The 25,615-nt window shown below is 45.0% G+C and overlaps 1 long non-coding RNA gene and 1 pseudogene across 1 annotated transcript in view; one reads left to right on the forward strand and one right to left on the reverse strand.

Moving 5' to 3' along the window:
- The window catches only part of LOC128928176 (uncharacterized), a 50,589-nt gene that overhangs the window by 6,645 nt on the left and 18,329 nt on the right, over nt 1-25,615 (reverse strand). Inside the window, exons 3-4 of the long non-coding RNA XR_008472946.2 lie at nt 2,014-2,128; nt 1,109-1,213 (exon numbers count right to left, since the gene is read on the reverse strand). This is a non-coding gene — a long non-coding RNA (uncharacterized LOC128928176). The remainder of the gene's footprint in view (nt 1-1,108; nt 1,214-2,013; nt 2,129-25,615) is intronic.
- On the forward strand, nt 5,303-5,773 carry LOC118143137 (ubiquitin-conjugating enzyme E2 C pseudogene; annotated as a pseudogene).

Genomic DNA, 25,615 nt, shown 5'->3' on the forward strand with positions numbered 1-25,615 from the left:
TGATTGCAATGGATTGTCAGGGTTTCAGATCCCCTGCTGAATTTCTCCACCAAGATGGGTGAGAAAAAATCACCTTCCATTTGTTTTCCCTCGACACAATGCTGTTTTCAGTGCTGGTTTCTTTGTCCATGCTGTCCCCTTTTGTCTAAAAATGCCCTTTTCCAACCTCTGAACCATATCGTCACGTTCTGCAGTTCCTACCACAATCATGCTGACAACAGCCTCCGGCTGACTCATAGTTATCCTTCATGATGTAACTGAAGTAGAACCTCAAGCAAAGGAGGTGGTCTGCACAGAGGGCATACAGAATGGTTGCTAGGAGCCAGGACATAAGAGTCCAATCTCAACACTAGCACATGTAAGCTCTATGACCTTGGGAAAGTCACTGCCCATTTCTGAGTCTCAGTTTGCCCATCTATAAAACAGACAGGACAGCAAGCACCTTCTTCATAGGGTTGTTATGAGGAGTAAATTGGAAAAATGAATGTGAAGAGCTTGGCACAGTACCTGACACGTAGAAAGCTCTGAATAAATGCACCTGTAGGTGTGTATGAAATATTCCTTGTCCCCCAGATTGGATTAGGCACCCCTCCTCCCTACCTCCATGGCACCCTGTGCTTACTCCTGTAGTGGCCATTGATCTCACTGTTTTCATATCTGCTTATATTTGTGGCCCTACTAAGCTATGGAGAACTCACAGGCAGGAACCCTCTGTCTTGTTATCCCCGTGGTCCAGTACTAGGGTTGTTTGTTGCATGAGTGAATGAATTAGTGGAATGAATGCATGAATAAAGACAGTAGATGAATACATGTTTAGGCTACATGGAGAGCAGTGCTTACTCTAAGCTCCACCGGGGCCAGTGATGAGGCTGCCAGAGTGGCTCAGGTCCATGCCTAGGATGCCACAGTAAGCCCATGAGGCCATAGACCAGTGGGGACAGTGAGACTCAAAGGTAAATTGTTACTGCTGAGCCTGCCCCTGTCACCCTATCCCCAGGCCTGCTAGGTGGCTAACTATCAATGAGTATTTGTTTGGAATTCAGAGATTCATTCGTTCATCCAGCTAACATGTATTGAGCCAGACAGTATTCCAGGAAATAGGGCACACCTGTGGATAAGATGGGTGTAGTTCCAGGAGAGGTAAAAGTATGACTCCCTTTTGGATTATATGATGAGAAGTAACATAGGCCAATATCACCTATGGCCATGGAAGCTGGAAAAGAGGAGCAACAGACAGGGAGTTAGGACATCCAGATTCTTATTTTCGCTGTCAGCAAAGTCATCTCGACTAAGTCACTTGGCCACTCTCTGTCCCTGGGACACATGACTTATACAGGGATGAGCTACCTGCCCCACCCACCACAAGGTCAGATATTCATACTGGGGACGGTGGTAGAAAATGCTTTGGAGTCATGGAAAGAGGACAACTTGTTGGCTCGGTGAACTCAGATACATCATTCATGTCTCCAGAGCACTACTTATTCATCCATTAGATGAGGATAGCCATACTCACTTGGTCTACCTTGCAGCATCATTGGGGGTCTTAACCTAGACCTTAGAGAAAAGGCTTTGTAAGCAGTAAAGAGCACTGACAGTATAACTCGCTGGTGTAGACCTGCAGTTAATCTACTCACCCCTCAATTTTAAAGCCTAGCTTTTCCTTGGGGGTTCACTTAGCCTCTCCGATCCTCAGAGTCCTCATCTGAAAAATGGGGATAATGATCCTTGCCTGGCACACTCTGTAGTGTTGTGAGAATTGCATGAAATGATAGATCTGGAAACCTCTGTCAATGTTGCCATGCTAGATAAAGTAAATTTGAGGGGTGATGTGGTTTGGGTCTGTGTTTCCTCCCAAGGTTCATGTCGAAATGTAATCCCCAATGCTGGAGGTGGGGTCTCGTGGAAGGTCATTGGATCACGGCAGCAGATTCTCATGATTCAACCCATCTCCCCTCACCTCCCCCCACCCACCCGTGCTGTTGTTTTAAAGTGTGTGGCACTCCCCCAGTTCACCGTCTTCCTCACGCTCCAGCCATGTAAGATGCCGTCTCCCGCTTTGCCTTCCACCATGACTGGAAGCTTCCTGAGGCCTCCTCAGAAGCAGAAGCCACTACATTTCCTGTGCAGCCTGCAGAAACATGAGCCAATTACACTTCTTAACTTTTTTGTTATTTTTTTCAGATGGAGTTTTGCTCTGTCGCAAAACCCCATCTGAAAAAAATAATTAAAAAGAAAAAAAAACCCATCTTCGCCCAGGCTGAAGTGTAGCCTCCACCTCCCAGGTTCAAGCAATTCTCCCACCACAGTCTCCTGAGTAGGTGGGATTATAGACACCTACCACCATTCCCGGCTAATTTTTCATTTTTAGTAAAGACGGGGTTTTACCATGTTGGCCAGACTGGTCTCGAACTCCTGACCTCAGGTGATCCACCTGCTGTGGCCTCCCAAAGTGCTGAGATTACAGGTGTGAGCCACTGATCCTGGCATAAATCTCTTCTTCTTTTTTTTGAGACAGAGTCTTACTCTGTCACCAGGCGCCAGGCTGGAGTGCAATGGCACAATCTAGGCTCACTGCAATCTCCACCTCCTGGGTTCAAGCAATTCTCCTGCCTCAGCCTCCCAAGTAGCTGGGACTATAGGCATGCACCACCATGCCCAGCTAATTTTTGTATTTTTTAGTAGAGATGGGGTTTCACCATGTTGACCAGGATGGTCTCTATCTCTTGACCTTGTGATTCACCCACCTCGGTCTCCCAAAGACACTTCTTTTCTTTAGAAGTTACCCAGTCTTGGCCTGGCGTGGTGGCTCATGCCTGTAATCCAAGCACTTTGGAGGCCAAGGCGGGTGAATCACCTGAGGTCGGGAGTGCAAGACCAGCCTGATCAACATGATGAAATCTCGTCTTTATAAAAAAATTAAAAAAAGAAGTTACCCAGTCTCAGATATCTCTTTATAGCAAGTGAGAATGGATAGGAGTGATTATTGTTTGTGTCATCTTGAAGAATTATGCTCACCATAGCAGATTTGGACTGAAATTCATGTCTCTGACTCTCATCTAGAAAGAAAGGTGTTGTGGTCTGAGTGCTTCTGCGCCCCCAGATTTCAATGTTGAAACTTTCTCCCCATTACAGTGGTGTTGGCAAATGGGACATCTGAGAGGTAATTAGGTCATGAGGGAGGAGCCCCCATCAGTGGGATTAGTGGCCATAAAAAAGAGGCCTGAGAGAGCTTGTTTGCCCTTCTATCATGTGGGGATTCACGAAGAAGCCGCCATCTAAGAAAAACAGGCCTTCACCAGACACCAAATCTATGTGTGCTCTGGTGTTAGATTTCCCAGCTTCCAGACTGTAAGCAATAAACTTCCGTTGTTTATAAATTGCCAAGTCTAAGGTATTTTGTTATAGCAGCCTAAATGTAGTGAGGCAAAAGGAAAGAACAATTAACATGGTCTCCATTTATCCCAAATCCATGTGGAATCCCACTTTATTCTTGAGATGACCCATGTATTAAGCAGGAAACAAATTTCTTTCACCATGAGAGGAAGATAGGATAAAAGGATTCTAGGCTGACACTGTCATACCCACAGTGTGACCTTGGGCAATTTGCTTTTTCTCTCTGAACCTGCTTCTTCCCATATGTCAAATAAGGAGTTTAGATTCGAGGTGTGTTAGGCTGCTTATGGCTGCAAAAATAAATAAATAATAATCAATGATAATATCTATTATTTCACATAGCAAGTAGTCCAGATAGACGGGGCCCAGGTTGGGTATTATAGTGTCTACACCTACAAAGGTGTTAGGGTCACATACCACTCTCTGTGTGATTCTTTGAGGGTGTCAAGATGGCTCCTAGGGCTCCAGACTTCACACCCCCACAGTAATGCCCAAAGGCAAGAGGAGGGAAGTGTTGGTCTTGGACTTCTCCTTAAGAAAAGAATAAGGAAAACTTTCCCAGATGTGCCCCTGGTATTTCATGGTGGTGGGGGAGGGCCTGAGGCAAGAAAGACCACAAGCTTCTGTCTAAACAACTCAGAGAAAGAGAAAAGGAATTAACCACAAAGAGCAGCAGAATCAGTCTTCTGATAAGCAAGAATGTGGAGATAGCTTTTGAGTAGACAATTCTCAGTGTCTAACACAGACTCCATCTGGGTTCTCTAAAATCCACTCAAGCCTCGAAGTGCAACGAGCTAAGATCAGCCGAAAAAGTCATAGACCGTCATGAAAGGAACTGAAACACGAATCCCTTCCTCCCACACCCACAGTGTCCAAGTCCAACCCTGTTTCTATTGGATGGAGCAGGGTCTTAGGTGGTGCTGATGAATGATCCAGGAGCTCCACAGCTGTGAATCATTCTCTGACCTGCAGGACACCCACTCAGCCAGGCTCTGCTGCTGGCAGCTTTCTGGATTGTATTTCTAAAACTAGCTTCAGGCCAATAACACTTTGGGAGGCCAAGGTGGAGGATCGCTTGAGGCCAGAAATTCCAAACCAGCCTGGGCAACATAGCAGACCCCATCTCTAATTACACAATTCACTGGGTGTGGTGGTATGCCCCTATAGACTCAGCTCCTTAGGAGGTTAAGGAGGGAAAATCGCTCATAGCCCAGGAGTTGGAGGCTGTGGTAAGCTATGATCATGCCACTGCCCTCTAGTCTGAGTCACAGAATGAGAGTTGGTCTCTTTAAAAACAAAAACAAAAGTGTCTAGAAGTGAGCAGTTCAGGCCTCCATGGTCTTTAAGAAACCAAGTTCTGTCTTTCAGTTCCTCCATCCTCAGCACAGGTCCACCTTCAAAGGTGACCTCATGATCCAAGATTACTTCTGTGACTTTATCATCGTGCCGTGTTCTAAAAGGAGACAATCTTTCTATCTCTTTTTTTTTTTTTTTTGAGACCAAGTTTTGCTGTTGTTACCCAGACTGGAGTACAAAGGCACAATCTCAGCTCACCGCAACCTCTGCCTCCTGGGTTCAAGCAATTCTCCTGCTTCAGCCTCCTGAGTAGCTGGGACTACAGGCGTGCACCAACATGCCCAGCTAATTTTTGTATTTTTAGTAGAGATGGGGTTTCACCTTGTTGACCAGGATGGTCTCGATCTCTTGACCTCGTGATCCACCCACCTCGGCCTCCCAAAGTGCTGGGATTATAGGCGTGAGCCACCACGCCCAGCCTTCTTTCTTTCTTTCTTCTTTCTCTCTCTTTTTCTCTTTCTTTCTTCTCTCTCTCTCCTCCCTCCCTCCCTCTCTCACTCCCTTCCTTCCTTTCTTCCCTCCTTCCTTTTCTTTTCCCTCTTTTTTTTAAAATATGGCAGTCACCCAGGGTCCCGTGGGCAAAAGGCTACAGCAGGAGCTGGACCCTCATGATGTCTGGTGATAAAGGCATTTCTGCCTTCCCTGAATCAGACAACCTTTTCAAATGGATAAGGACCCTCCGTGGAGCAGCTGGAACAGTATATGAAGACCTGAGGTATAAGCTCTCACTAGAGTTCCCCAGTGGCCACCCTTACGATTCACCCACAGTGAAGTTCCTCACACCCTGCTACCACCCCAATGTGACACCCAGAGAATAACATATGCCTGGACATCCTGAAGGACAAGTGGTCTGCCCTATATGACACCAGGACCATTCTGCTCTCCATCCAGAACCTGCTAGAAGAACCTAACATTGATAGTCCCTTGAACTATCCATGCTGCCGAGCTCTGGTAAAACCCCACAGCTTTGAAGAAGTACCTGCAAGAAATCGACTCAAAGCAGACCAAGAGTCAGGAGTCCTGAGCCAGGCTGCCCAGCCTGTCCTTGTGTCATCTTTTTAATTTTTCCTTAGATGGTTTGTTCTTTTTCTGATTTCTGTATAGAACTCTATATCTCGAGCTATGGTATTAATTTTGCTTTGTTTTCGTCTTTTACATTAAGCCTTGGCTGAGCCCTTGTGATGTATATTAAATGCATGTATTTTGATCATTTTAAAAAGAAAAGAAAAAGAAAGGAAAGAAGGAAGGAGTAGTTGCTGTATCTGCCATCTCCCTCACACCCTCCTCCTCAAGGTGGTTTTACAAATATTCCACCCCAAAACTTCTTATATCTCATTGGCCAGAACTCAATCACAGTACCACACCTTGCTGCTAAGGAGGCTAGGAAATGTGCTTCTTAAGCTGAGCACACTGCAAGCCCCAATTCATTTACATTAGTAAGCAAGAAGAAGAGAATGAATATTGGCAGGCAGCTAACCAATCTCTGCTACAGTTCCAGGACTGATAGAGAACAACATGAGTCCGGGATGTAAGATCTGGGTATTTGAGCATTACAAAGTGTTGGGGGACAGCGGGCATTAGTTGCTGTTGTTGCTTATTCTGTTTCATTTTGGCAGGCTTTTTTCCGGCTCCTTTTGAGACTTTGCTCATGTCGCTTCACCTCTATGTATTTCATCAGGCTAATATGGAGGATGAGACTACTAGATCCACTGTGGTAAAAAGAATCCGAGGACAAGATACACTCTTTCACTTGTCCAGTCATTTATTCAACAAGAGTCTACTGAGGCACCTTCTGTATGCCAAGTACTGTCACAGGCAGAGAATTCAGAGATTCATACAAACCCTGCTTCTGGGAGTTTGTACTCCATGGAAGCAATCCTGGGAAAACGTCCATTATAAGAGGTGGTACTAAATTATACAGTTAAGGATTAGCACAAAGAAATTGAGGTTGGTAAAAGGTGAACAGGAGCTTGTGGGTAGAGGAGATTGGGAAATGCAAGGAGATCGGCGTGTGAATAGGGATGAACCCATGAAAGAGCCTATCATGTTCCGGAAATATTCTCCACCCAACACTGATCCTCAGGTAGAAGATCTGGTTTCTGAGGTTTTTCTACTAACTTGCATTGTTTATTCTGTTCTTGTAAAATCAAGCAGATGTGGGATTGGATCCACCACCTAACAATGTGAACTTAGGCAAAGGGCTTCATCCCTCTGAGCTTCAGTGACTTTGTCTATAAATACTCTCAGTCATTGGCGGTAATGACTAAATGGAACCTCATGTATCAACATGCCTAGCATGATCCTAACACACCAGGAGCTCTCAGTGCTCCCTCCCTCCCCCAGTGGCTGCCCAGAAAGCCTAATTCCTCTCAGGGAATCAGAGAGAGGAGACACGCAGGTAAAGGGCTTAAGGAGGGCAAGAGTGATTTCTGTGTTGGTGTTGTTTTTAAATGCTCACTAGAACAGAAAAAAAAAAAAAAAAAAAAATCAGGTGAGAGAGAAACCACAACGCCTGCCAACGAGTAGCCTGCATTGTTCACCCTGGAAAAGCTTCTGGCCCAGGGCTTTTAAAGCAGAGGAAAGGTCAACCCCTCGCAAAGAACAAACCACCAAACCGCATGGCCCTATGACCTCCCTCCTATAATTCCCATAACTTCCTGTGCTGGTTTCCTCCTCTGGAACATGGGAAGGTGATCCCTGCCCTGCCAGGGCTGCTTGGGCTGTGAGCTTGGACTTGCAGGGCTTTGTGCATTGGAAAGTGCAGGCAAGCGGATGAAGAGAGTTGTTTCTGTCTGCGTAGCTCTGCCAGCCTGGCCTCCTGACCTCCATGCTGTTTGCATAGCGCTGCCCTTGTGCTTTCCTTCGGGTCCTCCTCCACCTACAGCTCTCCCTTCTTGCTTTCACCTTCCAAATACTCCCATCCTTGATAGCTGCATTTCCAAGAAGCCCCTGCTGGTGATGTATGCCCTGAACATGTCTTCAGACTGGACCGAAGCAGGGGAACCAATCTCTTTCTTCTGTGTTTTGTGTTTCTTTTCCTGTTGTGTTTTTCTCACCTCTCTCAGCAAAGACCACCTGGTCTCCCACTTCCCCCACATTATCACTCTCAGAGGGCCTCCCCCATCTGCTCTTGCCCACCTGTTCCAAATCTAGCCACATTTTCACACCCATGTCATCTGTGTGTACCACCCTGACACTTTCAGTTCCCCAAATATGCCATGCTCTGGCTTTCCTTCCTCATCCTCCACCTTCAGGTCTGAGTTTAGATGTCACCGCCTTGATCTTTACCTCCAGTCCCACTCAGATGAGGTACCACTGCTATGAGTTCGCTTGACACCCTGAGTTTCCTTCATGACTACACTTATCCCTGCTGAAATTAACCAGTCTATGCTTCTCTGACTCTTTTTTTTTAATATAAAATATTTATTGAAAACAACAGTATTTAAAACATTTACTAAGAGTCCTATAGAGGATTCTCAAATATTTTAAACATAGGATGCAGAGTTGCTATTCACAGTGCATAAGGAAAAAGCCACTTCTAGAGTAACTATGTATCTGCAACATAATACAAAAGAAACATTTACTTCAATACTTGTACATTGAGGAAAACGTCATTCAATGTATTTTAATTTTAGTACACTCAAGAGTAGGAAAATAATAGCTTTCGCACAGGTCTCCAGAATTCCCGTTTTTCCTTTAGATAAATTTGACTTCAAAGTCAAGAGACTTACAGTAAAGAAAAGGTTTCAAAATACTTGTATTTTTGTTTTCAGTTAAATTTCCCCCAAATGTTAACTTCAACTATCTTTTATTCTACTTGATAACATTTTTCATGTTTAGCAATATTATACACTTCCCTCTTTAAACATTTAAAATAACTAAAACATTTTAGCATTATCTCAGGTTTTCAAGCTGATGCAGAAGTCAGTTTATACACCTTTGTATCTTACAAATAGTGAATAAAACAAAATACATTCTATATAATGTCTAATGTTAATGTAATGAGAAATATACTTACAGCAATAACTTAGCCCTCTTTACCATTTATTCCATGATATAGGAGGCAAACAAAACAATTCCAATACTTAAATATTGCTAAAGATGACACATGGCCCTTGGGGTATATGTATGCGTGTGAATGCATACACCCGACACACATTTACATAGGTGTATATGTATTTATGTATGCACTGCTATAACTAGAGAGACCGCATGCAACCATAAAAAAAATAATAAAAGTGACTCTTGTAAGAAATGGTATGTGAGCCAGGGCTTGTCTCTCCCATTCTTTAGAGAGAGATCCCCAGCACCAGCACAGGGGCACCCAGGGCAGCTGCATGAATGACCTACCGTGGATTATCCTACTCTCTACTGCTTCACCCTGCATTGAACTCATAACAGACATTGTCGTCTGTTCACAAGCATTTATCCAGTGCCTACTGTGTGTCAGGCCCTGGCTAGGTCCTGGGATAGAATGACAAATAAGACTAAAGTTCCTGCTCTCAAAACGATTCCAGGTTGGAAGAGGCAAGAAACAACTGCAGTATAGGGGATGAAGCCATGAGTAGAGATATAACCTTACTGTTGTAGAAGTACAGGGAAGGAAGCTAAAACTGCATTTAGGAGTATCAAGGAAGGCTTCTCAGAGGAAGTGGCAGTTGATGGGTTCTTTTAGAAAAGGAGTTTTTCAGATTTAGAAAAAGAGTACTGTGGTCGCCAAGGTAGAAGTAGCAGCATGTGCAAAGATAGAAAAGGAGGAAAAGAACCACTGCATTAGGGGAGGAATGACAAGCTCCCTTCTCATGGAAGAAGGCATGGGGCAAGGAGTTCAAGAGGAGAGTGGAGGCCATTAGGCTGGGGATGAAAGCAGAGACCAACTGGAAAGGCAGTGGGAAGCCATGGAGATAATTGAACATGCGAGTCACATCTCCAAGTTTGAGTTTTAGAATGTTGACTCTGAGCATGGTACACTCTCATTTCTTATCTTTCCTTCTCACAAGCTCTCATCCTCCAATCTATCCTTTTTCCTACAGACCAGTAGTTCCCAAAGTGTGTCTCTAAACCAACAGCATCACATCATATGAGAACTTGTTAAAAATGAAAATTCTGGGGCCAGGCGCGGTGGCTCACGCCTGTAATCCTAGCACTTTGGGAGGCCGAGGCGAGTGGATCATGAGGTCAAGAGATCGAGACCATCCTGGTCAACATGGTGGAACCCCGTCTCTACTAAAAATACAAAAAATTAGCTGGGCATGGTGGTGCGTGCCTGTAATCCCAGCTACTCAGGAGCCTGAGGCAGGAGAATTGCCTGAACCCAGGAGGCAGAGGTTGCAGTGAGCCGAGATCGCGCCATTGCACTCCAGCCTGGGTAACAAGAGCGAAACTCCATCTCAAAAAATAAAAATGCAAATTCTCCAGCCCCAGCCCTGGCCCCATGGAATCTGAAACACCAGGGTGGGGCCAGCAATCTATACTTTAACTAGCCCTCCAGGTGATGCCAATGTACCTGAAGTTCAAGAACCACTGCACTTGACCATCTATCTTCTAAGAAGGGAGAGGACAAGATAGCAATGTGCCGTCTTTAGCCCAAGTTCTCTAGAAACACACCCGCTGTGAAGGTCCCCCATGAGAGTATACTTATTCTACTTTCCAATAAACTTTAAAGAGCACGTACTGCGTAGAGACCAGAGGCAGAAATGTTCTTCCCCAATTCATTCTTTAATTTATCTACTGATATGTCTGTAGCCCATGCTAGGTATGTTTCATATTTGGCCTCAGACATACCTGATTTGAATCCCAGCTCCACCATTCCTTGCCAAGAATGGAAAAACGGTGGGACCAGGACTCCCATGGAGAAGTGAGAGGAGAGCAGAGGGGCTCAGAACCCAGTTCTGCCTGCAGGAGGCATGCAGGTCTGGTGGGCCCCTCCCTCGGTGTGTACGGCTCCATCCCCCTGCACAGGGCTCCTGCAGATGGGGCTCCCAGCTGTGCAGGGAAGGGCACCGGGTGGGGGCACTCCCACAAGCACAAATGACATATGTTTCATATTATATGCACATTCTTTGTGGAAGCCCCAGTGAAAAATATACATGGCTAGCCATCCCTTTCTCAGAAGGAGGGGCCCCAGGAAAGGGGATTTTGACTGCTGGCTTTATGGAGAGTCAGAAAGAGTGAACACTCTGAGTCTGTTAGTACAACAAACTGTGCTTGGGCTTTTAATTTTAAGGATCAGGAGAAGGTCTGGATGTCAGCAGATACCTTGAAGAGCCCACCTGGGTCTCAAGACACTGGTGGAAAGTGCAAGAGATTTGGCATCTACCCAGTTTCCTGACTTCCTTGCTGTGTGGCATTAAGAGACCCGCCAGTCAGCTGACCTTTCGTTTCCTCATCTCTAATCTGATGATAAAAACATTTCTCCTCACAGGGCATGCATCATGGCATTTGCAAGAGTGCTTTGTTAAACATATTACATAAAAGGGACTCTGATTATCATTATTACATTTTCAAAATTCAGAGGAAAATATCGACCAAAAAAATTTACCTATCAGCATGATATATCAGGAAGAATATAAATTTAAAGTCATACTTAACTAAATATAGATGTCACCTTCACCACTCACTAACTGTGTGGTCTGAAGCAAGTTACTTTGAACCTCAGCTTTCTCATCTGCATAACTGGGGTAGAAGTACCCCCCACCAAATAGAGTTGCTTCAAGGACTAACTCTGATACCCTCTGTAAATGTTCCTGGCTTGTACAAAGTACTGGATATAGGTGAGTAACTCAGCTCAGGGGTGCCCAGAGCAGCATGGCTCACCCATCTGGATCTGGGGACACTCTAAGAGCCAGCTCTGCTCTTCACATCCCCTTGCTTGAGGGAAGAGGCTGCCTCCTCCCCCGACACTCCTCTGAAAGCTATTCTTCAGGCTCACAGCTCTGGCAGCCTCCCCTCTGCCTCGATCAAGTTACAGACCCATTTGTTTTCCCCTCACAAAGCACTGCAGTCTGTGAAGCAACTCCCCCTCCTCCTCCAGCCTGGCAAGCTGGGCCAAGAGTTCAGCTCCGGGTAGTACAGCCCCAGCATTTCTCATTAAGGCACACAGAAAATGTCACAGCTGGCCCCGTGTTCATTCCCTTGTATGTGTCTTCATCAATTTCCAGGCCCCTGGAAGCAATTCCCAGCATCCACTTCTTTACAGCTATGTTCCCTACAGGGGAAGGGGAGCTTCTTAAGCCCACTCACACCCAGCAGGTGTTGGTAAGGGATCTGATCCAAGGCAGAGGGGGTGGGAACTAATTTTTTGGACCATCTCTCATGGACCAGGCTCTTTTTATCCATGTCTTTTAAATCTCAACATGAGCATCGCTTTTCTGGGGGCCCCTTCCCCCGACTGCCCCACACTCAGCCAAGACTCAGTGAAGTCCTGTGCTCCTATAGCAGGCTGCATTTATTCTTGCAATACTTACATATGCAAACATATGTTTAATGTCTTCCTTCCCTTGTAAGTTTCATGGGGTGGTGGGGGTGGGGCACGATGAAGTCTATTTCATTCTCCAATGCTTCTTTAGTTCCTGGCACCTAGTCTGTGCCCGGGCATTAAAGAAACACTGGAGAATGAACCAGACAGTGCCTGACACGGAGTAGGTGCTTAATAGATAATGAATGAACAGATGCATGCAGGCACCAACCTCATGGCAATGCTGTGCAGTAAATAGTATTATTTTTCTGAATTTTGCAGAGAGAGTAACTGTGACTCCAAAGGTGAAATGTCTTATCTGAGGTGACATAGCCAGTAAGGTTCAGGTAAGATCAAATCCAGGTTTTTACCAGGACTAACTGCATTTGATTTATACTATCATTGGGCTGGAAACGTTAACAAAAGCAATGCTTTTATATAAAGAGGCTGAAAGTGTTTGCCCACAATTCTCTCTCCACCCCCAACCCAGCATGATTTGTACTGGGCAAGAGGATTCTAAGGGCTTTGTGTAGCCCACGCAAGGCAGAGGAAAGGGTACAGGGGCTGCCCTTGTCCCCCAGCTGCCAGAGACTGGATCCTCACATGGAGCCCCTCCCAGCCTGTCCCCACCAGGGCAGGACTTGGATAAAAAGTCTCAGGAGAACAAAGACCACATTTTCCCCTGTGAAGCAGAGAGGCCACTGCTGTGGAACAATGGCCCTGCTGCGGATCAAAGGAGCTGGGCCTGTACTGGGGACAAAAGCTGAGTCCCAGCTTGATAAGAGGGACAACCTGCTCTTCTCCTCCTTTTACAAAGGTTTCCAGAGAGTCCACCCCACCTTCCCAGCCTCACCTCCCAACTCCTCTCCCCTCCCCCTCACAGCAGAGCTCCGGGAATACAGGCTGATTGCTCTTCCCCCAGTGAGCCATGTTCTTTAACATGCTAGGCCTTTGCTTAAGTGTTTCATCTGCCTACCATGTCTTTTCCCTCCTTCCCCCTTAAGTGTACACTTACTCAGACTTCAATATTTTTGCTCCAAAATCACCTCCCCTCTGCCCTCCCCGATCCTTTGACACCTACATGGATTGCATGCAGCTGTGCATTTTACACAGAACCCAGCTCCTGCCTACAGTTAGAGCACTGAATTATTACTACCACCTCCAATGGCAGCTTCTCTCTCCTGGTAGTGACCACATGGAGGCCAAGGTAATTTCTTAACAATTTTCTAAATGCATTGCCAGACACAAGAGAGGACTGATAGACTTAAAAAAAAAAAAAAAAAAACTGTGTTAATGAATGTTGTAGAGTGAGGTCTCCTAAGGCCTGGAAATTTACTTGGGTGACATGTCTTCTGGATGAATCAAAACCTCTCCATCTCCTTTCTTTAATTCTATTCGGTTAATATTTTTTAAGTGGCTACTATTTTGAGGGCAGTGCTAGGTGCTTAGAATGGAATGATGACCCCAAACAACATTCCTTTCATCATGGAGTTAGTCTAGTGGTTGGGTCAGGGAGACAGACATTAACCAACTGCATAATTTAAAAATTATAATGACTGTGAAATAAATAATAGGACAGGGCAATAAAAAAGGACATTAATTTATGCACCAAGATTTGTTAAGAGTTCACCATGTACTAGGTGGAATTCAAGGCTCTGGCAGGGATACATCCTTTCTGGAGCTAGCCTATCCTATAACAGGGGAAACTGGTCCAAGCTGGGAAGACTTCCCAGAGGAAGTGATCACTGAGCCATGATTTAAGGGATGAGTCACCATCAAGGAGGCAAAGGCAAAGAGTGGGAACAATGAACACATGTTATGATTGGTAATGAGATGGAGCTGTCTGTGGGAAAATAGAGTATGTCACTAAAATGCCCAGAGAACTTGATCTCAGAAGTTGACAGAACAATCTAGAATGTATGAAGGTGAGATTCAAAGGCCCAGAGACTCTGCGATTTGCCCAAGGTCACCCCCATGCCTCTGGTAGACGGAGAGAGACAGAGTCCTGGCTCCAAATCGTTGCCTCACAATGCCTTGCAACTCTTAGATTATTTGGGAAGAGTCTCTCTAACCTGAAGATAGGCCCCTGGGATTGAAGGGCAAAGCATCCTCAGGAAATGCCCTTCTGGAAGAAAGACCAGATTCAACCTGGAATTTCCTAGGAAGAGACTGCTACTTACCATAGTAGAAATAAGACGCAATGCCTTCTGATGTGTTCATTCAGTAACTACATTTTCACATAAATGATCCCATTGCTTCTAAGAGTAAGAGTCAAGCCCCAGGCTTTGCAGTCAATGAGATCGAGTTCTAGTCACAGTCTTCTTATTAACTGTGACTTTGGGCAAGTTATTTCACCACTCTGTGCCTGAGTTTCTTCCTTTGTCACTTGGGACCAGTGGTCTTTCTGGCAAGGCTATAGCTAAAATGGTGAATTACTTTGCTAGGGCTGTCACAGCAAATTATCACAGACCTGAATGGCTTAAACAATAAAAACTTATTATCTCACAGTTTCCAGGCTAGATGCTTGAGATCAAGGTGTTGGCTTCGTTGGCTTCTACTGAACCTTCTCTCCTTGGCTCATAGATGGTCATCTTCTCCTGGTGACCTACATGGTCTTCCCGCTGTATCCTAATCTCCTCTTCTTATGAGGGCACCAGTCATACTGGATTAGGGCCCTCCCTCATGACCTCATTTTAATTACCTTTTTAAAGACTCTTTCTCCAAATACAGGCACATTCTGGGGACTAGGAGTTAGGACTTCGACATACTTATTTGAGGGGGAACATAATGGAGCCCATAACAGATGGAGTCAGATTTATACAACGTTGCACATTGTCTGGTGCACAGCAGACACTGGATAGGTGGCAGGTGACATTGGCATTTCTGGGAGGGACTGTGGAACAGATGACCACTGGTTCTCCCTCTTGTGCTGTAAAGGACAACCGGGGCCAGGCACACTCGGTCCTAATCTTGCCTTGCTGCTTGGATGACCTTGGAAAGATCTTGGTGCCTTCTCTTTTGTAACAAACAAAGGAGATGCACCCCATAATATCTGTGCCCCTTCCCTTCTCACATAGCTCCATTGTAAGGCCCCAGCGCTTGTCACGATAAGAGCAGGACAGGAAGGAGGCAAAGGTCCTGCCGTTTTCAGTACCATTTACTCACAGAGGGTGCAGCTTGCTGCGGCTGTTTCTGAACACAACAGTGGAAGCAGAAAACATTCTCTTACCTTGCTTTCCCCTACTGCCCTTCCCAGAAGATAGGAGACAGCAGTTTTCCCAGAGGCAATCAGTTAAAATATTTTTGGGTATAGAACACATAACTGAGGGAGACATCCTGATAAGACCCATTGTCCCCAGATTACACAATGGCATTTTAGGCCAGATTCATTCATCTAGTGGCCTGCCCTGCCCTGGCATGCCCAGGGCAGCTGATGTTCCAGGAACAGGTGACAAGGCCAGAATATCACCTTGGAAGTAATTTTCTCATTGTGCTGCTTATTCACTGAGATGTTAAAGAGGTTGTTGGTGTTGTGGGTTTTTTTTAAAGACCATATCAGCACATCCTATTTGCAGCATGAACCCAGGCAGTTCCTAAAGACTGGCTTTAGTCTATTGTATTTGCTTCCGCTTTGAACCCAGTCAAATCAAGACAGTGAAGCCGAAAGAGATGAGTGAGCAGAGGAGAGACGCTGAAATGGCACTTTGACACTGAAAAAACAAATGAGTTTTGAAAAGGCACTAATTGATCGTTAGGCCAGTGAGGCCTTATTTGGGGGTGTTCTTTGTGCTCCACTCTGAGCCTCATCATTTGCATTGATTTTCAAAAAGACTCATGCTCATTGCAGAAAATATGGAAAATAGAAAAATGCAAAGAAGCATAATATATGTAATATATATACACACATGCAAACACACACAACCCATAAGTCTGTTGTCTTAAGGTAATTATTAAGATAATTGCTGTTAATGTTGGAATATGTTTTACTTAATATTCTTGTGAAGTTGAGATCATAGTAGAGATAAAGCTTTATATCTCTGTTGTTTAGCATTCCATCAAAGGCATTTCTTTTCAAGAAAACGCTAATGTCCTTATAATATTCCAGTACATTGATGTACGTGACTTCACCATTCTCTTGTGGACATTTAAGTTGGTTCTGTTTCTCTTTTAAGGGATAGTTTCCTCTGATTTGTTGGGCTTTTATAAACCATGCTCCCTTGGACATCTATCTATTTTTATCTACCTTTTTCTAAGAAAATATTGCACCACTAATTTCATATGCTGCATTCCTAAAACAACCTTGAGAATTAGTAGCATTTGCATGTATTAGATGAGGCTCACAGAAGCCACATGATGAAGGACAGCTGTTAAACTTAGAACTGAAAAGGAGCCTACTTTTTTAGATCTCAAGCCCCATGCTTCTTCTACCACTTTATGCTGCATGTTAAACAGTGGGAACAAGCGCCATCTGACAGTCTATCCCATTATAAAGAGATGGAGGAACTGGAAATTCTGCACCTGGAGGAGAAAAGACTTGGAAGTCAAAAATTGCTTCTGGCATCAGCCAGGCAGACACACTGATGAAAAAGTAAGCAGGCTTGTCCTGTGCTTTTAGACAGCAGAACTATGATATCGATGTAGAAATTAGAGATGATTTCCATTCACTATAAGAAGGAAGTGTGAGCCTATGGATAAATACAGGGAGTCTGACTTATAACAGACTTCAATGTGAATCCCTGCTCCTTTCCTTCCTGGTTGCGTGACACTGGGCAAGTCATTTAGGCTCTATAAGACTCATTTTCTATTTTTTTTTTTTTTTTTTTTGAGATAGAGTCTTGTTCTTGTTGCCCAAACTGGAGTACAGTGGCACAATCTCTGCTCACTGCAGCCTCTGTCTCCTGGGTTCAAGCGATTCTCCTGCCTCAGCCTCCTGAGTAGCTGGGACTACCACCACGCACCACCACGCCCAGCTAATTTTTGTATTTTTTGTAGAGACAGGGTTTCCTCATGTTGGCCAGGATGGTCTCAATCTCTTGACCTTGTGATCCATCCGCCTCGGTCTCCCAAAGTGCTGGGATTACAGGTGTGAGCCACCGCGCCCGGCTAAGACTCCTTTTCTATAAATTTAAACCACGTGAAATTGATCAGAGGATTAGAAGCAATATGCATTCAGTATATGGGTTAACCATTAGGAATTAAAAAAAAAAATGGTTACCATTACTTTTAACACTAAATAATGGCTGTCCAACCTTGGAATGGGCTACATTGAATATACACATAGATGGAATAGCCATCTGTCCAATATGTAGTGAAGGCAGACAGAAGTTGAACCAAGTGATTTCTAAGTCACATAATAGAAAAAATATGAAACAGAGTTAGGCATCCTGGGCAAAAGACCTTGCTCCATTGCTTAGTAGCTGAGGTATAAGGACAAACAACTTACTCTTTCCAGGACTTAGTGCCTAGTTTATAAAGTGGGAATAATAACAGTGCACTCCTCATGGGGCTATTAGAAGGGAGAAAGGAGATTGTAGATATGTACGCTCTCAATATAGCTGCAAAACTTTCTAACAATATCCATTAACTTTATGATTATCATTCTAAATAAATAATGAGATCACTCTCCTGGGGATGCACATAGAAAATAAATTGTGCTTCTGATAAAACTGCTACCATCCAGCCTCCAGGGCCCTTTACACCAGTCACTGTATTATACAGTGTTGTTTAAAGAGAGAGCTGGCTAAGATGGCCAGTGCATGCCTGGAGTTTGGAGGGGCATAGGATGCTGCCTATGGAACTGTCTTTCATCTCCCAAGAATGTCTGCAGTATTTACAGAGCAGGCAGGGCCTCAACTCTGCTACTGGGTCAGGGACTGTGAGGACCCTTCCCCAGCCCCCTCACCTCTGGGTGTCAGGCACTCACAGGTTTCAGACAGTTGACCTTCTGGGCTGGAATGCTGTGAGCTCAGCCTGACACATATTCCATCAATTTCCTTGGGAAAGAAAGATCCCAGGGAGGCAGCCTGCACTTATCCATCTGATCTCAGCCATCCTCGTGTCTTTAGGGTTTTATCTCTTTGTTGATTATAGTGAGTAACTGGTGCACTTCACTCAAATGCCCGTTGCATGAGGCCGGACATTCCTGGTCCTCACTCATAGACTTCTATCTATCACTTAAGAATGGACAGGAATTGCATTTAGAGGAAGTGGTGGCTCGTAGCAGTGTCACCCCATAAATTCTGATTAGGTGCTTCATTAGCCAACATGAGGTCTCTCCCATTGAAGCCTTGAGATTGTCATCTTTAAAGCAGAATTGGACCACTGAAAATCCCAAAGTCAGGTAGACCTGATAATGAATACCAGTTCTGACATTTATTATGTATCAAAAAGCTGTTATGTGAATTAAATGAGATAGGGTACATTAGGGTCTTAGCTCACTGCCCAAGACATAGTGAACGCTTTATTAAAGTTATCTGGTACTTAGCTGTTGTACTAGCTGCATGATTTTAGCCAAGTCACTTAGCTTTACTGAGTCTCCATTCCCTCATCTGGAAAAGGGGAGCATCTATAAAAGCTGGCTGAGAAGGAAGCAAGACGTTTCACACACTGAGCAGGCTGGGTTCATTTTCTACTTCTTTCACTTGGTGAACTGTGTTTCCTCGGCGCATTGCTTATCAGTTTAACATCTCAGAGCTTTGAGTTCCTTATTTGTAAACTGCAGAGAATAATGCTCATTTTTCCAAGTTGCTCTGAGAACTAGAGACCGGGTCTGGAAAGGACCTAGCACCAAAAACAACTGTGACATGATTTGTAGTGGGTGACTGGCAGAGTGATTACCCCCTTGATTTTGAGTGACAGTAATTTAAATCTGGTGTCTGAAGCCACTGCCTCCTTAAAGGGCAAAACAAGATGATCGCCCGCACACACGGCAGCAAGCAGGCACTAAGGTAGGCACTGAGGATGCAGCTGATGAGCTGCGTCCGTGAAATCAGAACCAGGTTCAAATGACCCAGGCAGCCGCTAAGTGCTTCTGAGGGGGAAATGAACATTCCCCCATCTGTCCCTCCCAGCTGCTCCCTGCCCTGCTTCAGGGGTTGAGGACTCCTCGGGAACTGAATTCACGGGATATTCAAAATCAAAAGGACTCTTGGCCTCTAGCTTTGATCCCTTCCTTAACCCCCACATTTGCCTGGTCATGCATCACCTAAAAGTGGCTATGTCATATGATGCCTTGCTCAAAGAGTACAGTGGATCCCTAATATCTCCCAAATAAAGTTCAGACATAAAGCATAAAGTTAAGGTTTTCTGGAACATTCCACGGCTTACCCTGAGGAGAGCTCAGGGCTTCGTAGAGGCGGAGAGCTCTGGACCAGGAGTCCGACACACCTGCTCAAGCCTGGCCCATGCTACACAGTGTCTAATTTGTGCAGAGCAAACTTCCTGTAAGAAATGGGTTAATATTCTTCAGGCACTACAAGATAAGACACAGAGTTAGGCACTTCTTCAAGTTATTTCAATTAATTCTCACAATAACCCCTCTGAGGCAAAGAGTCTATTGTCTCTGTTTTGCAAGTGCAGGGACAGAGCTGAAGACCAATCAACACAGGTAGCACCTGTGAGGTCTATGGGTACCCCAAGACCACCTACCCACAGGAAGTATGAGGACTCCCTCCAAGCCGTGTGAGGTATGAGGATTTTGCCAATATCAACTTGGCTTGAGTATCGATACGCTTTCTGGCTTCATCCTCCTTTTTTCCACATCTATAGCTAAGCTATAAAGACCAGCATGGTGCCTGAGATTAGTATGGATTCAATTAAACTTTGCAAAAATATTTTGGAGCCTGGACTTATCACCAGGCACCCATCACAGAGCAAAGAACAGGCAACCTCTACATAGCCTCGACTAGAGCAGGTCTCTCCATTATACACAACTTCTACTGCATTTATCTTAGGGCACTTATAATTACACCTGTTATACAGATGCAGCCTGTAGAATTCATGAGGGTAAGAATGATGCCTGATTTGCTCATCACTGCATCCTCAACGTACCTGATTTATAATTATTGAATGAATAGAAGAATAAATAGGACTGTTTTACCTGGCAGGTATATGTACAGTATGAATTGCAACAGGAAGGAGCACTTGAAAGAAGTCAGGTAGGTACTTGGTACCAGGGCTGCTTAAGTCTGTACAGCGATGAGACTAAGGTAAGGTTAGTTACAAGCTCCCAGGAGAGCAAAGTTCCACCTGAGTTCCACCTCCACCTCTGCTCAACTTACATTGCATAATCTTGGGAGGTGCCATCGCCTTCCTGGATTGTGCCTTCCTCACCTGAGATGTGCGGAGCTGGGATCAGGCTTGCAACACACTTCCAGATCTGATATGTACATTTCTCTATTGGCTGATACCTCTTGGCTAATAACTCTTGCTCCAACTTTTAAGGATGTTTTGAAATAGCTGAAACTGTTTTAAATATTAGAATACTGAAGACAGCTACTGAAGGTATAACACATAATGACCAACCCCTACCTCAGAATGATGCAAAGACTGAGGTAATTCAAAAGAGAAGTTCCAAATATTAGAGTTAGGTGGCTTAAATGCCACCAGAAGGATTTCCAAATACCCTCTCCTGAGTGCATGCCTGAACTCTGTGTTTGCGGGTGTGATACACACACACATACACACCCCAAGCTAATCTTGCTATACCCATCTGGACCAAAAAAAGAAAACAAACAGTGACAGACAGCAAGCTGGGAGAGAGATTTGCAATTTACTATTCTATCATTCCCTTCTTTTTAGGTTTTTCTTCATTCAAAGCCTTGATCAACTGAGCACCAAGATCGCCTCATCAAAATCACCTGGAGTAGAATTGGAGGCTGCAATGAGCTATGACTACACTACTGCGCTCCAGCCTGGGTGACAAATCGAGACCCTGTCCCAAAAAAAAAAAAAAAAATCACCTGGAGGTGTAATACTAAATTTGTTAAAATGCAGATTTCTAGGCTTCCCCACAGACCTTCTAAATCAGATTTTTTACACATTCCTCACTGCCCCCTCACTCCTTAAGTCTACTAAGTTTTCAGACTACGTAAAATGCTTAGCACAGTTAAGAAACTGTTCACATACACCAGGCACCTTATCTAGTAGCTGGAAGCATACGACCTTCAAATATGGCACTTTTGACTTTGACCTTCAAATATGGCACTTTAATATGGCTCAACCAAATGCATTGGCTTATTTGATTTCGATCTCATCCCAACCTTCCAAGCAGATGTAGTTATTCCTAGTTTACAGTAAACACCATGAGACTTCAAGGGGTTAAACATCTTGCTGAAGGGCACAGCTCTAGTAAAAGGCACAGGGGGGAATCCAGTGCAAATCTGTCTGCCTGCAGCCTCTGTTCCTCCCTCTGCTCCCAAACAATCCACCACTGCTCCTCAGGACAACTGCAAACACGGGACGGATGTGCATCATCTTGGCCACAATATCCTAGATTGAACACCACCTCTGGCTCCAAACAGAGCCATGAGTTTGTCCCTTGAGGCTCAGGCTATGGGCACAAGTTTTCAGAACACCTTGTTTCTTGTCAAAAACTAAACTGATGTTTTTCCTGGAATGGCTTTTGGAAGGGAGCACGATTGCTGATTAAATATGAAGTGGTTTGAAACCTAAGTGTCTCTCTGAGTAATGTAATGTTTACTCCCCACAAGGAAGGCATGCCAAGGGGCTGTCTCATAGGGGTTATTTATGTGTCCAAGTCTCCAGCAACCCCTCTGGAAACTGTTGCAGTGATCTTCTTTGGGTTTGACACCCCCTACGGGATCTGTGTCCTAAAGTGGCCTGAAGGTTGGAAAGGAATGTCCCTGTCCCCAGCACCACCAGCTCTGCTGATGAGCCCTGAACTGGGCACACGGTACCTGCCCAGAGGAGGCTCGAGACTTGCAGACACATTTCCCTGCTGCCTTAGCTCGGAGTGGAGGGTCCTAGCCTGTGAGACTGCAGAAGGAGGAGAGTAGAAGGAAGAAGAGCAATGTTGTTGCGAGGAGGCCTCCTATGTGACATCCGTTGTCTCTGATTCCTCAAAGACCCTCAATGTGGTTGTTCTTGTTGCCATTTTAAAAATGAGAAAACCAAGACCCATAAAAGTTAATTCTTTTCTCAAGTCCACACAGGATTTGAACCCATGACAGTCTGATTCCAAAGACCGTCTTCATTTCAAGAAGGAAGGAGAGGCAGGAGGAAAGGGGGACTTATTTTATACCAAGTACTCTGCTAGGGGCTTCTCCCTCCATGATCTTTTCTATGCTTTCTGCTGCTCCTGGGAGAAAGGTATCATTATGCACATTTCACAGGTAAGAAAACTGAGGTCCAGGGTATTGGAGTTTTTGCCCAAGGTCACTCAGGTAATAAATAGCAGAACCAGGCTACAGCCTAGGTTAGTTCACATTTCCCACTCCCTCACACTGACTCTTTAGTGATGAGTCCCACAGTCTGGGTCTCTTCAGTTTCCCCTTCTGTATCATGGAAAGGCCACAAGCATCTCCCAGGTTTTTAAACCTGATATAGCACAGGCCTATCAGAACAGTTTCTCCATGTTGGAGAGACAATCTGGCTCCTAATTGGATCATAACATATTGCTCAAGTTGCTAGCCCTTGAATTGTCTTTGCAGAGAGAACATATCACAAAAGATATCCAAGTCTCCAGTAGCCCCTCTGAAATATATCAAAAGAATTAGTCTCATTCCCCAAGGAGAGATTGAGAGAGGGACTGGCAAGAAGCTTCCAGAAATCCTTGGAAAGTCCCTGAAATAGCTCATGTGGCCACCTCGCAGATCAGGAAAAGTGTGGCAATTTGGGGCTGTCCTGAAATGACTCTCGGCTTCCTTAGAAGCTGAGCAATATTTTCTGCCCACCTGCCTGTAGCAAGCGTACTCCCAGGCCATCACCCCCAATTTCTTCATCCATTTCCATGCTCTCGTATCAGCAAGAGTCAGGCTTCATGAACCCCTTGAAAACATTCAGCTCTGAGGCCATGAGTCATAGTAGAGGCTACACTAGACTAACCCCCAGAAAGAAAAGGACTAGTAAAATGAAACTCTCGAAAAGAAAGGACAGTCACTAATTGGTCATTGTTCTACTATATGCCAGGTGCATATTTAATCATCAAAATAACCCATAGTGCAGTACATTCTTTTAATTAATAAGAAAAAATGACAATGAAAAGGAGAATAAAGGCAATAAAAATAGTGATCACAGTAACTGATATTTGCAGAGCTCTTTCTTTGTGCCAGTGTGCCAGTCTCTTTGCATGCATTAGGTTGATCTTTACAATAACCAGATAAAATATTTACTATTACTGTGCCAATTTCACCAATAACCCCCTTGAAGCTCAGAGATGTTGAGTAACTTACATCACGCAGCAGGTAGCTGGCAGACTGAGAATATGATCCTATGTCTGTTTGACCTGAAAACTTTGGTTCCTCGTCATTAAACCATGAGGACTCCTGGAGAAACTGGATTCACGAGTGTTACCTTCGTTGGCGCATTTATCCTCTCTGAACCTCAGTTTCCTTCTCTGTAAAATGGAGATGTGTGGGGAACAAGGAAGAAGCTAGATCCAGTCATGTCAGTCATTCCACAACCACCGGGACTCCTTTGGGGTATCAGGCACTGAGCCTGGGTTCTGGGGTTCAGGGGTTAAATGAGAATCTCCACTGACAAGTGTAAAAGGCACAGATGTGACTGATGAGAGTGCAGCACGCTGAGTGCCATCAGAGCATGTGTGCACTCCCGGAAGCATCAGATCAATGTGCGTAGTTGTGACGGAGCTTAAATACGTTATTATCATTGCTATTCACTGAAACGTTAAAGGCGTATTCCCTTCTGAAACTCACTTTCTGGGGCTCTCCTGTTAGCTCCTGCATTTCCCAGATGGATGCCTGGGTCAACTTGCAACACATTGGACTTTTTTTTTTTTTTTAAACCCTTCAGGACCTTATGGACTGGAAAATCCCAAAGGTGACTCAGAAACTTTCAGGGAAAGTGCTCAAAGCTGAGGCCTCTAAGGGAACTACATTTTACACTCTGCAGCTTTTCCCTATCCCAGAGCAGGAGGATGGGCTGGGGCTGAATCCTACAAGACTCCTCGAACCCTGGGGTAGCTGAAGGAGAGGCTGCCCAGCCTGCAAGAGAGGGCAACCAGCTAGGGGGTCGCACTTCCCAGGTTCCATGTGCCCCTCAGCTCTGTGTTAACTGTAGGTCTCTGGGCAAGCCCCTCCAAGCCTTAGGGTCCTCGTCTGTAAAGTGGGGATAGAATTTCTGCCTTTTGTCCCCAACAAGGCTGCTATAAAAACTAAATGAGAAAGAGTATTGCACTGTGATATACCTATTAGATAGAATTCATTCATTCTCTATTTATTGAGCACACACTTTGGTCACAAACTGACTACAAGAGCTAACATTTTCCATGTACTAATTTCATACATAAAACTGTTTTATGTATATGAGCTAATTTAATCATCACAATACTGCAGATAGATATTATCTATATCCCCATTTTACAAATGAGGTAGAGGTTGAGGATCTTGCTTAGGGCTACACAAACACAGCTGATGAGTGGCAAAGCTCCGAGAACTCACTCCAGAGTCTCTGCTTTTCACCTCTCCCCTCTCTGAGGGTGAGACATGGTTCCTGTCCTGCCTGCAGTGGGGTTACAGTCTGGTAGGAAAGACAGAGTAAGCACACAATCACAGTATACACAGTGCATGTTGTGATGGAGAGTGCAGGGGACCAGAGCCACAGAAGGGGCTTACACCCAGCCCAGGGGTAAAGGAAGGCTTCTTGGAGGAAGTGAGTACAGAGAAATGAAGTTGTCTTGGGCAAAGCACCAGTTGCGAGAGAGCTCTGGGCTGCAAAAGAGGCTGGTGCCTGTGAATAGTGGAGAGAAGCTGGAACACGGGGTGCAAGGGCAGAGACAGGCAGGGGCAGATCCTGCGGGCCTTGTAAGCTGTTGTCGGCCAGGGACCCAGCAACAAAGAGATGGCATGCTCACCTGAGTGGTTTAAGAAAAGTTTAGCAAAGGAACTTTGCACAAACTGTGGGCAGGGAAGATAAGAAGTAATAATGGATGCTGCATTACTTCTGAGCTAGTAGCCATTACCACCCTGAAGCCTGGAGGGCCAAGAGGAGGGAGGGGCATAGGGAACACTGTGGCAGGAGCTGTGGCCTCGAGACAGAGGGAAGACAAGGCGAGAGGAAGGTGAGAGGTAAACACTCTGACTGCTCTCCTCCTGCCCTGCTGTCTTTTGCTGGGCTTCATTGGCAGAACCCAGCTGGAAATGCAAATGTGAGTGGGCCCAGGTATGCACTCCATATAGGTTAGAGTCTTGGGGCACACAGCAGGGCACATGG

Source organism: Callithrix jacchus, chromosome 7 (genome assembly GCF_049354715.1).
Source record: "Callithrix jacchus isolate 240 chromosome 7, calJac240_pri, whole genome shotgun sequence".
NCBI classification, from domain to species: Eukaryota; Metazoa; Chordata; class Mammalia; order Primates; family Cebidae; genus Callithrix; species Callithrix jacchus.